The sequence below is a fragment of the Bombina bombina genome, chromosome 5 (assembly GCF_027579735.1).
Source record: "Bombina bombina isolate aBomBom1 chromosome 5, aBomBom1.pri, whole genome shotgun sequence".
NCBI classification, from domain to species: Eukaryota; Metazoa; Chordata; class Amphibia; order Anura; family Bombinatoridae; genus Bombina; species Bombina bombina.
The window spans coordinates 171,901,095-171,914,089 of NC_069503.1; the positions used below are offsets into that span (position 1 = coordinate 171,901,095).

Sequence of the window (12,995 nt, forward strand, 5' to 3'; positions counted from 1 at the left end):
CTACAGCAAAATAAATATCCATATAAAAAAGGGCACTTTATTTTGAAAAGTGGGTACTGGCAGACAGCTGCCAGTACCCAAAATGGCATCAAATAGTGAGAGGGGGGAGGGTTAGAGAGCTGTTTAGGGGGGCTCAGGGAGGATGGGTGATAGGGGGGGGGGATCCTACACTGCAGAAAATATATAATTTAAAAAAAAACAAACACAACCTTTTTTTTTTATACTGGCAGACTTTCTGCCAGTACTTAAGATGGCGGGGACATTTGTGGGGTGCGAAGAGAGCTGTTTGGGAGGTATCAGGGGGTGGGATGTGTCAGGTGGGAGGCTGATCTCTACACTAAAGCTAAAATTAGCCCTTCAAGCTCCCTACATGCTACCTAATTAACCCCATCACTGCTGGGCATAATACAAGTGTGGTGCACAGCGGCATTCTAATTATCAAAAAGCAATGCTAAAGCCATATATCTCTGCTATTTCTGAACAAAGGGGATCCCAGAGAAGCATTTACAACCATTTGTACCATAATTTCACAAGCTGTTTGTAAATCATTTCAGTGAGAAACCTAAAGTTTGTGAAAAAGTTAACAATTTTTTTTATTTGATCGCATTTGGACGGTGAAATGGTGGCATAAAATATACCAAAATGGACCTAGATCAAAACTTTAGGTTGTCTACTACACTACACTAAAGCTAAAATTAACCCTACACGCGCCCTACAAGCTACCTAATTAACCCCTTCACTACTGGGCATAATACAAGTGTGGTGCGCAGCAGCATTTAGCGGCCTTCTAATTTCCCAAAATAATGCCAAAGCCATAGTTCTTTGCTATTTCTGAACAAAGGGGATCCCAGAGAAGCATTTACAACCATTTGTGCCATAATTGCATAAACTGTTTATAAATCATTTCAGTGAGAAACCTAAAGTTTGTGAAAAAGTTTGTGAAAAAGTGAACGATTTTTTTTATTTGATCGCATTTGGTGGTAAAATAGTGGCATGAAATATACCAAAATGGGCCTAGATCAATACTATGGGTTGTCTACTAAATAGAAATATCTACATGTCAAGGGATATTCAGGGATTCCTGACAGATATCAGTGTTCCAATGTAATTGTCGCTAATTTTGAAGAAAAAAAATGGTTTGGAAATAGCAAAGTGCTACTTGTATTTATTGCCCTATACCTTGCAAAAAAAGCAAAGAACATGTAAACATTGGGTTTTCTAAACTTAGGACAACATTTAGAAACTATTTATTTTGGTTGTTTTTTGGTCGTTGTAGATGTGTAACAGATTTTGGGGTTCAAAGTTAGAAAAAGTGTGTTTTTTTTTCAATTTTTTCAAAATATTTTATAATTTTTTTATAGTAAATTATGAGGTATGATGAAAATAATGGTATCTTTGGAAAGTCCATTTAATGGCGAGATAAACGGTATATAATATGTGTGGGTACAGTAATTGAGTAAGAGACAAATTACAGCTAAACACAAACAGCGCAGAAATGTAAAAATAGCCCTGGTCCTTAAGGGTAAGAAATTGAAAAATGGTCTGGTCATTAAGGGGTTAAGTTAAGGAATCTTTAAGGAAGTGATTTTTTTTTATGCCACCCAGCGGTTGATCAAAAGTCTTTAGAAAAGTTTACCTTTTGATTTTCCACAGAAAATCACCATTAACGCCCATGGTTAATTTTACAGATCAGTTCTTTGATAAGCTAAAAGAATGTAATGAAACCATTTAGTGTTTGTTTTTTGCACATATAATTGATGTTATATTGGAACAGGTATTTTAGAGGGACGCTTGATGAGCACGTGACGCACATGAGTAAGCTACGGAAGTGGAAAATGAGAGCATCTTTTTGAACTGGCAGGGAACTCTTGTAGTTACAAATGGTGAGGGTCGGTCATATTGAGTCATATTGCGCCAATTATGAAGCTGCAGATACAGCTTTGGGCTCTAGAGCTTCAAGCTTGCATTATCTGGACTGAAACGCTAGTTAAAGGGACAGTCTAGACCCTATACTTATTCTTTATTACATATTGTTACATACCAGACTTGCAACAGGTTCCTCCTCTATAAGCTTGTATGAAGTACATGAAACCTTTAACTAATCGTCGTTTGTTGTCAGTCATAAATGCACGCCAAACTCTGCCCACAGCTTTCTTCTTTTCCAGTTAGCTTTTTTCTTGTGTAACAGTTTAGCAGTGCACATTTAATATTTTTTTAGTTAGCTATTTCAGATTGCACATGCACTAATCAGTAGGAAAACGTATTCACGACTCGATCGTGATTGAAGAAACTTAACATACTAAAATATACGTGCAATAGGTGGGCAGACATTTTTTGCTCCTAGCAAACGATTAATATTTAAATGTTTCATGTACTGCTTGCAAACTTATAGATGTGGGACCAGTTGCAGGATGCTACTCTGGTATGTAACAATAAATAATCAAAGTTATGTATTGAGTCTAGACTATCCCTTTAAGTAGCTGCAGTCTTAAGACTGCAGCTACTTAGCCTCTCTGCCACCTCTCATGGAGTTTAGTCATCCAGATCAAATTAGGATGATTTACAAGCCCTGCTCTCATACAATTGGTCGCAGCAGGGAACGTGACTGCACAAGCAATTGCTTGTGCAGTGTTAAATGCAGGCAGCGGATAATGTTCGCTTGCCTGGATGCCGGATGACAAGGTTCCTGAAAGCGTTCTCATCCAGCATTTAAGCAATTGGGTCCAGAGTGTCTAGTGTAGAGCAGTTACAGTGCAAAACATGTGTTGGAGGTGAGCAAGGAAAGAAATATTAATGAAGAAGAAGACATTTAGGTTATTAATTGTGAAAAGATGATAATAAGGTAAATCAGAGTTGAGATACAGATTTGTGTGAGGATTGTAATTTAGGTGCGTAATATTAATTTGTTAATTAGAAAATTAAAAATAAGGATAAGGTCTGACTGAACTAGTCTGGATAAGGTTGCATTGTGGGTTGGGTTGGGAAGAGGCTTGTGGTGGAAGAGCGTTTCTGAAGGCTACAGTGACACATGAGACAGAAATTAAAGTAAAAGAGTAAACTAAGCTTTGATTGCGACTTCCATAAGAACAGAGCGAACTGATGATATGATAACAAATCAATAATAAGAAAATGATACCATATTAAAGAAAAGATTTTCATATATGAAATATGTATGATTAAAGCCCATGTAGTGGACAGAGAAAAGTTTCATAGTTACCAGTAACCTACAAACCTAGTTTATCAGAGGCAAGTATTATATTTTATGTTTATAAATGTTTTCATTAAAATGGTGACTTTTTTGAAATATATTCTGTTTGCTTGTCAGCGAGTCATTTCTCTAGGATTATAACCTTATCTATTTCTCTGTACTTTACAGAATTGCAGCAGTGAAAGTGTTTTGGGGCTTTGCAATAAATACTCAGTAATTGCACCTTAATTTCTAAATGCAAACTGTGAAAGGAATTTTCCACCTCCTCTAAATTCATATAAAATGTAGAACTCCATTAACAGGCCCTTTTAAGTTTTAGCTGGACAGTAAAACCTTCTAATTACAAGACATTTCTGTTGTCGTGCTATCAAATAAAATATCAGTAAAATCTTAACGCTCTTTAAATAAATTAATGTCTTGTTTGCTGCAATTGTTTTTCTATAGACAAACTCCACCTATTCCTTATCTCATTTAGAGCAGCCAATCTAGGCTTGAGTTTGCTGCCGAAAATGCTAGCAATGGTCATTATGTTAGTATAAAGTGCATTATATTGCAGTTCTTACCTGTTAAAGCCAATCATGGAAATATATGTAACAGGGTTAGCCATGATAAGCTGGCAAGGTTCTTTTTTCATTTCTGAAAATTAGAAAATTCTCGATTTTTAGAACTAAATGACATGAAAAAATAAATTTAGTGCAAAGTTGTTTTACTATATATAACTAAACATTTTATATTTACATTTCAATTTGCTTGCTGTCCCTTTAATAAAGGTCCCTTTTTATGTAGACTAAAACTTTATTCTTTATTTGTAAGGGTACGAGTAAGGGTTCATTTGTGAGGCTCAGCCAGAGGGTGATTACTTATTTAGAAACAGATTGCAATGAAATTATAAATATACCATATACATTTGAAATATCTTATTTCTCTATTGAAACACTTCATACATTAATTTCCTTTTTTAAAAATCTCAAAATGATTAAACCAGTCACCGTATTTAATTTCTGCTTCAATTCTGTAGGTGGCATTACACATTCCAAGCACACTTTGTTTTATAATGTATTCAAGCAAAAAAATGTAGCTTTCTGTGTAAAATAAATGGTTGGTGATTAGAAGGGTAAGCCTTGAAAAGGTAATTCCAGTTGATTGAACAGCATTTGTAGTGTTCCAGTGAAATTGTGTTGTTACCGCTGCTAAGGGTGTTTGCTCTTTTTTGCTGCTCAGAGTGGTCTGCAAATTTGTACCATCAGCTTTACAGAAGTACTCCACATATATCAACAGCAATAAATAAACACATATGGCCTGGGCTTCGAGAGAACAAGTAGCGTGTTCAGGAGAATTATAAAGAATAATAATGTGATCTATCAGAGCACCATAGGAAATCCACAGTTTGATGCACTGTCTCAGATGGGGTTTAATTGCGGCTTTATAATGTGCTATTCAGATTAATTGATAAGTGAAAGCAAAGCATAAAGAGATATTATTTGTCCTGTAGCTTTATCGCTCAGCCCTCCTTTCCCTATTTATTTTACTGATACAATGGTGTGGACAGAACATAAAAAGAAAAAAAAAACATACCAATATTCTTTTATTATCTAATTTGTTTGTTCTCTTGGTATCCTTTGTAGAAGGCTTGCGAGTGCGTTAGTGTCTTTACCACTGTGATACATTGTTGCAAACACTGCTGACAGGTAATGCTAAAGACTCCTGCACACTTTTGAGTCTTCCGAGGTTTACTCTTCAGAAAAGGATACCAAGACAATGAAACAAATTTGATAATAAACTTAAAGGGACATTCCAGTCAAAATTGGAATCCACATGGATGCATTTCAGTTTTCAATAGAAGCATTTTTGTAATATATATGTATTAGCAAAAACACTTCTAATAAAAGCTATAACTGTTTCAAATGTGTATTAAAGTATGCACCGTGCACCAGCATTTTAAACACAGCACTTGCTCAGTCAGAGAGCTTAAGGTGCTTGTATAATCTGGTAATGACTCAATTTGTTTATTGCTGACATGATACAAGCACCACTGGTGCTCTGAACAGCTGCAGTATTTAAAATGCTGGTGCACTGAGACTATCTATGCTTCACATGCACGTGCAGAGAAAAATATTAACACAAGAGCAGTGATAACTTTTACAAGAAGCATTTTTGACAATACATTTATATTGCAAATATGTTTCTATTCAATTATGTAATTCATCTATGTGCATTTATATTTTGACTGGAATATCCCTTTAAAAGCAAAACAATATTCACGTTCTCTCTGGATTATGAAAGTTTAATTTTGACTTGACTGTCTCTTTAATTTTATTTATCTCAGTTAAATTTTGCATTCCATACTTTGCATTGTATTCTATGTTAGTGCATCTAAAAAAATTAATGTTAATGGGGCAGTAAATAAAAAAATTGCACTCACCATAAAATAATAATGCATAATTAAAAACTTTGCAGTGCACTTGTATTATATATTTAGCCTGATTTTCATGTAACTGGGAAATGTGCAGTGTTTTTTCGCACCAGAGAAGCCGGAGTATATATTATTCTAATAAAATGTAGTAAAAATCATTTTAAAACCTTTATTTCTTCTATAAAGGTAAGACGAGTCCACGGATTCATCCTTTACTTGTGGGATATTATCCTTCCTAACAGGTGGCAAAGAGCACCACAGCAGAGCTGTCTATATAGCTCCTCCATTAGCTCCACCCCCCAGTCATTCTCTTTGCCTACTCTAAGTACTAGGAAGGGTAAAGTGAAAGAGGTGATAAAATATTAGTTTTTAATTTCTTCAAGCAAGAGTTTATTTTAAATGGTACCGGTTTGTACTATTTACTCTCAGGCAGCAGATGGATGAAGACTGCTGCCTGGAGGATGATGATCTTAGCATTTGTAACTAAGATCCATTGCTGTTCCCACAGAGGCTGAGGAGTACAGGAAACTTCAGTGTGAGGATTCATGCTATGCAGCAGTGAGGTATGTTCAGTCATGTTTTTTCTGGAGAGACTGTGTATTTCAGAAAGGCTGACATTATACCCACGAGGGTAAGGGTAAGCAGTAATCCTAGAGCTAAAAGAAGGGCATTACTTAGCTTGCATATGGGGCCAATTACATATATGGTTGACACTGAATTGCAAATGTTTGTGAGCAAACGTTTTTTGATTTGGGAGTGCTTTAACGTTTTTGTGGGCAATAACGTTTTGGGCAAACTATATTAAGGGCACACATGGCTTAACTTTTGGGTCTCAGAACCCACATGGCTAGTTATAACCGCTCTGGTGCGGTTCTTTAAGGCTGTAGAGACATCGAGTGAGATGGGCGGGGCCTATTTTCGCGCCTCAAATGCGCAATTATTTTTATCAGTAAGCAGCAAACTCTAACTCTTGAGGGCCCTGGTGTATGTTTTGGGCCAAATCAAAGATTTTACCCCACATTTTCGATCCCTGAGGGCAAGTAGGGCCACAGCAGGGCTGTGGCAAGGTGCGTAGAGTGGTTTTTTTTCGGATCTGGGCCTATTTATCCGGTTTGCAAATTAAGGGGTTAATTGTTAAAAAAATTTGTGGTGCAATCTTAAATACCTATATTGTGTTTACATACAAAATTTTGAAAAATTTGGTGCATGTTTAGGCTGTTTTGCAGAACGTGTATGCTTTTTTTCTCTTAAAGGCGCAGTACCGTTTTTAAGATTGTTATTTTTTTCACTAAATAAAGTGTTTTCATGCTTGTTTGTAGTCATTACTAGCTTGTTCAACATGTCTGACATTGAGGAAAGTCAATGTTCAATATGTTTAGAAGCCATTGTGGAACCCCTCATGCACTGAAAGGTCAATAAATTCTAAAGAACATATTTTAGCTACTAAAGTATGTCGCAGGATGATTCTCAGTGAGAAGAGAATCAGGTTTTGCCATCTAATTCTCCCCAAGTGTCACAACCGTTAACGCACGCACAAGCGACGCTAAGTTCTTCTAGTGCGTCTAATTCTTTCACCCTGCAAGATATGGCTGCAGTTATGAATACTACCCTCACAGAGGTTTTATCTAAGCTGCCTGGGTTGCATGGGAAGTGTAGTATGTCTGGGGTGAGAACAAACGCTGAGCCCTCTGACGCTTTATTAGCCATATCCGATGTACCCTCAAAATGTTCTGAAGTGAGGGATTTGCTGGCTGAGGGAGAAATTTCTGATTCAGGAAATATGTTCCCTCAGACAGATTCAGATATGACGGCTTTTAAATTTAAACTAGAACACCTCCGCTTATTGCTCAGGGAGTTTTTAGCGACTCTGGGTGATTGTGACCCTATTGTAGTTCCAGAGAAATTGTGTAAAATGGACAGATTCCTTAAGGTTTCTGCCTACATTGATGTTTTTCCGGTCCCTAAGAGGATTTCGGAAATTGTTACTAAGGAGTGGGATAGACCAGGTATTCCGTTCGCTCCCCCTCCTACTTTTAAGAAAATGTTTCCCATATCTGATGCTGTGCGGGACTTGTGGCAGACGGTCCCTAAGGTGGAGGGAGCTATTTCTACCCTGGCTAAGCGTACAACTATATCTATCGAGGACAGTTGTGCTTTCAAAGATCCTATGGATAAAAAATTAGAGGGTCTTCTGAAGAAAATATTTGTTCACCAAGGTTTTCTTCTCCAACCTATAGCGTGCATTGTTCCTGTAACTACTGCAGTGTCCTTTTGGTTCGAGGCTCTGGAAGAGGCTCTTCAGGTTGAGACCCCATTAGATGATATTCTGGATAGAATTAGGGCTCTCAAGCTAGCTAATTCTTTCATTACAGATGCCGCTTTTCAATTGGCTAAATTAGCGGCGAAGAATTCAGGTTTTGCCATTTTAGCGCATAGAGCGTTATGGCTTAAATCCTGGTCTGCTGATGTGTCATCAAAAGCTAAGCTTTTAGCCATCCCTTTCAAGGGTAAGACCCTATTCGGGCCTGAACTGAAAGAGATCATCTCAGACATCACTGGAGGGAAAGGCCATGCCCTTCCTCAGGATAAGACGAATAAGATGAGGACCAAACAAAATCATTTTCGTTCCTTTCGGGAACTTCAAAGGTGGTCTCTCTCCCTCTTCCCCTGCCACAAAGCAAGAGGGGAATTTTGCTCAATCCAAGTCAGTCTAGAGGCCTAATCAGACTTGGAACAAGGGTAAACAGGCTAAGAAGCCTGCTGCTACCACCAAGACAGCATGAAGGGGTAGCCCCCGATCCGGGACCGGATCTAGTAGGGGGCAGACTTTCTCTCTTCGCCAAGGGGTATCTTCTAGATTTCAAAGATTCTCCACCAAGGGGGAGATTCCATCTTTCTCAATTGTCTGTAAACCAGAAAAAAAGAGAGAGGCGTTCTTACGCTGTGTAGAAGACCTATATACCATTGGAGTGATCTGCCCAGTTCCGAAAACAGAACAGGGGCAGGGGTTCTACTCCAATCTGTTTGTGGTTCCCAAAAAAGAGGGAACCTTCAGACCAATTTTGGATTTCAAGATCCTAAACAAATTCTTCAAGATGGAGACCATTCGGACTATTTTGCCAGTGATCCAGGAGGGTCAATATATGACCACCGTGGACTTAAAGGATGCGTATCTACACATTCCTATCCACAAAGATCATCACCAGTTCCTCAGGTTTGCCTTTCTGGACAAGCATTACCAGTTTGTGGCTCTTCCCTTCGTGTTGGCCACAGCTCCCAGAATTTTCACAAAGTTGCTAGGGTCCCTTCTGGCGGTTCTAAGGCCGCGGGGCATAGCTGTGGCGCCTTATCTGGACGATATCTTAATCCAGGTGTCAACTTTCCAACTAGCCAAGTCTCTCACGGGCATCGTGGTGGCTTTTCTAAGATCTCACGGGTGGAAGGTGAACATACAAAAGAGTTCACTTATCTCTCTCACAAGAGTTCCTTTGCTGGGAACTCTGATAGATTCAGTGGACATGAAAATTTTTCTGATGGAGGTCAGCAAATCAAAAATTCTATCCATCTGCCGAGCTCTTCATTCCATTCCTCGCCCGTCAGTGGCTCAGTGTATGGAGGTAATCAGCTTAATGGTAGCGGCAATGGACATAGTTCCGTTGCTCGCTTGCATCTCAGAACACTGCAACTTTGCATGCTCAAACAGTGGAATGGGGATTATGCATATTTATCTCCTCAGATAAATCTGGACCAAGAGACCAGAGACTCTCTTCTTTAGTGGTTGTCACAGGATCATCTGTCCAAGGGAATGTGTTTCCGCAGGCCAGCATGGGTCATAGTGACGACGGCGCCAGCCTATCGGGCTGGGGTGCAGTCTGGAATTCCCTGAAAGCACAGGGATTCTGGACTCAGGAGGAGGCTCTCCTCCCGATAAATATTCTAGAACTGAGAGCGATATTCAACGCGCTTCAGGCGTGGCCTCAGCTGGCGTCGGCCAGATTCATAAGATTCCAGTCGGACAATATCACGACTGTAGCATGTATCAATCATCAGGGGGGAACAAAGAGTTCTCTAGCGATGATAGAGGTTACCAAAATAATTTGATCGGCAGAGACTCACTCTTGCCATCTATCAGCAATCTATATCCCAGGAGTGGAGAACTGGGAAGCGGATTTTCTAAGTCGTCAGACTTTTCATCCGGGCGAGTGGGAACTCCATCCGGAGATGTTTGCACAATTGATTCAGCAATGGGGAAAACCAGAATTGGATCTGATGGCATCTCGTCAAAACGCCAAACTTCCTCATTACGGGTCCAGGTCAAGGGATCCTCAGGCAGTACTGATAGATGCTCTAGCAGTACCCTGGTCGTTCAACCTGGCTTATGTGTTTCCCCCATTTCCTCTCCTTCCTTGTTTGATTGCCAGAATCAAACAGGAGAGAGCTTTGGTGATTTTGATAGCACCTGCGTGGCCACGCAGGACTTGGTATGCAGACCTGGTGGACATGTCATTTCTTCCACCATGGACTCTGCCACTGAGACAGGACCTTCTGACTCAAGGTCCCTTCCAGCATCCAAATCTAGTTTCTCTGCGGCTGACTGCTTGGAGATTGAACGCTTGATCTTATCCAAGCGGGGTTTCTCAGAGTCGGTCATAGATACCTTGATTCAGGCTCGAAAGCCTGTCATCAGGAAAATTTATCATAAGATATGGCGTAAATATCTTTATTGGTGCGAATCCAAAGGCTACTCATGGAGTAAGATCAGGATTCCTAGGATTTTGTCCTTTCTCCAAGAAGGATTGGAGAAGGGGCTATCAGCTAGTTCCTTAAAGGGACAGATATCTGCTTTATCAATTCTACTGCACAAACGTCTGGCAGACATTCCAGACGTTCAGTCGTTCTGTCAGGCTTTAGTTAGAATCAAGCCTGTGTTTAGACCTGTTGCTACGCCATGGAGTTTGAATTTAGTTCTTAAAGTTCTTCAAGGGGTTCCGTTTGAACCTATGCATTCCATAGATATTAAGCTTCTATCTTGGAGAGTTCTGTTTTTAGTTGCTATGTCTTCGGCTCGAAGAGTTTCTGAACTATATGCATTGCAATGCGACTGGCCTTATCTTTTTTTCCATGCTGATAAGGTGGTTTTGCGTACCAAACCTGGATTCCTTCCTAAGGTTGTTACTAATAGGAATATCAATCAGGAAATTGTTGTTCCTTCTCTGTGTCCTAATCCTTCTTCTCAGAAGGAGCGTCTGTTGCACAACTTGGATGTGGTTCGTGCTTTGAAGTTTTACTTGCAAGCGACCAAAGATTTCCGTCAAACATCTTCTTTGTTTGTTGTCTATTCTGGAAAACATAGAGGTCAAAAAGCTACGGCTACCCCTCTTGTCTTTTGGCTGAAAAGCATCATCCGTTTGGCATTTGAGACTGCTGGACAGCAGCCTCCTGAAAGAATTACAGCTCACTCTACGAGAGCGGTGGCTTCCACATGGGCTTTTAAAAATGATGCTTCTGTTGAACAGATTTGTAAGGCTGCAACTTGGTCTTCGCTTCATACCTTTTCCAAATTTTACAAATTTGATAACTTTGCTTCTTCTGAGGCTATTTTTGGGAGAAAAGTTCTTCAAGCAGTGGTGCCTTCTGTTTAACCATCTGTCTTGTCCCTCCCGTTCATCCGTGTCCTGTAGCTTTGGTATTGTATCCCACAAGTAAAGGATGAATCCGTGGACTCGTCTTACCTTTATAGAAGAAAAGTAAATTTATGCTTACCTGATAAATTAATTTCTTCTATGTTAAGACGAGTCCACGGCCCGCCCTGTCATTTTAAGACAGATTATATTTTTTTGATTTAAACTCAGTCACCTCTGCACCTTGTAGTTTCTCCTTTTTCTTCCTGTACCTTCGGTCGAATGACTGGGGGGTGGAGCTAAGGGATGAGCTATATAGACAGCTCTGCTGTGGTGCTCTTTGCCACTTCCTGTTAGGAAGGATAATATCCCACAAGTAAAGGATGAATCCGTGGACTCGTCTTATCTGCTTTTGTTAAAAGTTTTCTCATGAGTCAAAGTAGAATGCACAAAGCACAAGTTTGCATTAACACTAACCCCCCACCCAAAAAAAAATAAAATTAAAATTAAAAAATACAGATAATTTAATTAGGGTTAGATTACAAGTGAAGCGCTAAATATTGCTTGTGTTCAAGCGATATTAGCGATCCACTTTGTAATACCAGCGCACGATAATGTGCGCTGGTATTACAAGTAAATCGCTCATAAGAGCACGCTTCCATAGGTTCCTATGGGAGCCTTGTTCTGATGCCGTCACAGACGGCATCAGAACATTGCACAGAGAAAGGGGTAAGTAGCGCATCGATTGCAGCATTTTTAAATATATATGTTTATACTTATATACATATATATTTATGTGTTAATTTGTGAATATATACATACTAACACATACATATGTATATATATCAGCATATACATATCTATTTACTGGGAACAGACAGTTCTCTTAGACCACAATGTAAAGGCACTTTTCAGTGCCGTTTTTTTTTTTTTCTAACACCCCACTTCCACCAACTTTCAAGCCCCAAAACTGCCTAGTGCAGTTGTTTTTTATTTAAAAACACTTTGGGACACTTTTAGAAAATTAGATAGATAGATAAATAGATTCCTTTTATTGTCGTTGTACAAAGTATAAAACCAAAGACAACGAAATGTAGCTAAGTAGCTAACCCGTACATAACAAAATGTACTATAAGATGGAAAATAAGAATGAGTAGATTGACGTTTGAAATGTGCTATAAGTGATTAAAAGGGAGAAGAAAAATATCCCACAATGAAAATATGTCTGACCTCTGGTTAATTTTCGGAGCTCTAATTGCTGTACTGCAGTAGCAATTAGAGCTCCAAAATTAAACAGAGGTCAGACATATTTTCATTATGTATGGGTTAGCTACTTAACTACATTTCGTTGTCTTTGTTGTTATACTTTGTACAACGACAATAAAAGGAATCTATCTATCTAATTTTTGTAATGGCTAGTTAATTATCCCGCAATCGGCAAATTTTCCCCTTTGCAGGAGCGCAATAATTTAGCGCTCCACTTGTAATCTAGCCCTTCATTTTTTTCAATTATTTTTTAAATCAATAAATATTTTTAATTAATTCTAGTCCTTACAGGACACGTTTTTCTATTTATTTTTAATTAATCTTGGATCATACACGTATTATATTGTACATGCTGTCATACATATAACACACAGTACTTTCCACAAATGAGTAGATTATAATTAATACTTGTTTATTTAATCCACACTCCTGTTATCAAAATTCTGTGTATGTTCATTTCAAATAAAGTAAAAACAAACAAATATGT

General features: G+C 38.7%; 1 protein-coding gene across 1 annotated transcript in view; it reads left to right on the forward strand.

The window, feature by feature from the left end:
• LOC128660139 (sodium channel protein type 4 subunit alpha-like) overlaps positions 1-12,995 on the forward strand; it is a 659,663-nt gene that overhangs the window by 590,373 nt on the left and 56,295 nt on the right.